Genomic DNA, 2,589 nt, shown 5'->3' on the forward strand with positions numbered 1-2,589 from the left:
GCGTGAGTTCCCCAACGCACCAGGGACACATATTCATGTATAAAAGACATCACAAAGTGCATTTTGCATGATAGGTCCCCTTTAAATTTCCAGTCAACTACAATGAATTATTGAAAACTCTTTAAAACAAACAAAATATAGGAAGCTTAAGCACGTGTATGCATGTCTAAATATTAATTATGAAGGAGACATAAATAGTAAAAGTGAAAACATCCACCTGCTTGTAAGTATCTGAAATATCCACTGTATTATTTTTGATGAACACCTATAATGAGTTTTCCTAATGAGTGATTCAACATGTTATATCTGATAAAAACAGATCAATATTGTCCTGTCTATATCAGTGTAATGATGGATTAGGGTGAGATCACAGCATACTGAGTACCTGTAAGTCATCAATAATGTCAGAGGCTTTACAGGATGATAGATATTCTGCTGACAAACGTGTGTCTCGGTGTGGGAGTATTCATGCGTGGGCTACGTGTGCGTCACGCTGCTGAATGTTTGAGAACAAATCCCTTGAGGAGAGTGAAATCTTTGTATTTGTGTGTGTGTGTGTTGTTTCTAAAATAAAGACGGCCCTAAAATAATGAGTGCAGGCAGTGACTCAGAAGTTGACATATGGTATTTTCTGTGACATCATCTTTAGCAACGCTACAGCCTGAGCGCTGAGATCCTGCCAGATACTGTTCATGCGGCTTCCAGCATGCTGGCTTTGTGTTTGCTCATTTTATTATTATTTTACTGCCGAATCTAGGGCACGCTGGTGTATGAATGAATCTTGTGAATCAAACTCACCCAGAACCATTGCTTTAACACTTTAAGAGATATTGAAACAGAGATTAGAAGAGCATCAATGAATGACATCTATAATGATGGAGAGGGGCTGGGACCAGAAACGTTTTTTTAAGCTTCTTCTTGCCCGTGTTGGACATGACAGAGACTATTTGACAATGTATGCTTATTTTGTTGAATCTTGAACGTTTTTTGTTTTTTTGTTTTGCATCTCTTTGGTAAAATTATTATTATTATTATAATGTTCAAATAATTGACTAATAATGTTCGTTCAGGCCATTCTTTATTGGGGTTTTCTTATAGAGTTTCAAATCATGGAGGACATCATTTTGATTGATTTAGCTTAGCAATTGACTTTATTGAACGAAAAGTAAACATGTTTTAGTCCTGTTGGCATTTTTTGTCATATGTTACTTTTCTTTTCGTTTTCCAATCATTCAGAGGCATCTGTCACCATCTTGGGTTTGTCAGGCTCAGGAGGGAGAGCGAATCGTTCTTTTTATCACAAAATTGATCGTGAATGTCTGCCTCTTCCTGTCCGTGAGTAAGAGTATCCCTGAGCAGCAAACTGAAGCTAAATTGTCTTTAAAGGCAGCTCTACTGTGATTTGTTTGCTAGGACTGGCCCTCTTAGAGCAAACCGAAAAGTAGTCCAACTGATAAACGACTCACTTGTTTGCATTTAGATTGTCAATGCGTTAATGCGTCTTTTTGGTCCATAAATAAGAAATATCCAATCCTTGAATTAATGTTATTTCCTGTATTCTACAATCAAGTAACTTAAATGTACAGCCAACTACCATGAATTATATAGTATTTTTTTTTTTTTACATTCAGCCTTTTCTGTTTTGGCTCACCTAGCTTTAGCGTAGCACATAGCAGCGGTGATGCTAGGTTAGCATTGAATGAAAACGTGATCTTTCAAAGGCTGTATGTTCACTACCTTAAATACTGTATACTCTCTGTGTCTAGGCTGAGAGCTAAAACATTGGATAGTGTTTGATATAGTTTCAATCTCATTTTTGTTGTTGAAGGCAACAACAACATATTGTATCATGGTTTTCATTGACTGGTCCACTTGGACAGTAGGCTGTCCCATTGTGCCATGCTAATCTGTTAAAATATGTTTCTTTCTCTGAGCTGGAAATGAAATGAACACTTCTGCATCTGCTAAAACAGACAATTGAATGATGACACAAATAATTAACAATGACAGCGAGTGACTCAAACCATGTATTGATCCTAAATGTTCTCTATGACCACAACACATATAAGTTGACATATTTCATTTGTGAATACTAGGCCATCATTTATTTCCAAAAGGGATATGATATTTTTTTGGAATAAAGCTCTAACTGTGTGGGGGTTATACACACACAGGGAAACCCACACTCATGTAAGTGGATGAGAGAATATGCATGAACACAAACCGGTCCTGGCATGGCATTCCCACTGCCATGCCAAGGGACATTATTTGGCAGCTGTCAGCTCTAATAGGAGTATAGCAGGGTGGGAGACAGATCCAGGCTCTGTACCAAGCCTACAAGGGTGCACTATCTGGCAGCTTCAGCAGATCTGCGTATCTCACATCCGTGTGCACGTGAGTATGCGAATGTTTGTGTGTCAGAGGGACTGGTGTATCAGACCCCCTTTGAGATAACGCTTGCTACCAATTGGGCCTCTACAGTGTCCATGTAGCTAACTATCTGTGTGTGTGTGTGTGTGTGTGTGTGTGTGTGTGTGTGTGTGTGTGTGTGTGTGTGTGTGTGTGTGTGTGTGTGTGTGTGTGTGTGTT

The sequence above is a fragment of the Notothenia coriiceps genome, unplaced genomic scaffold (assembly GCF_000735185.1).
Source record: "Notothenia coriiceps isolate Sejong01 unplaced genomic scaffold, NC01 NC01_scaffold00008957, whole genome shotgun sequence".
NCBI lineage: Eukaryota > Metazoa > Chordata > Actinopteri > Perciformes > Nototheniidae > Notothenia > Notothenia coriiceps.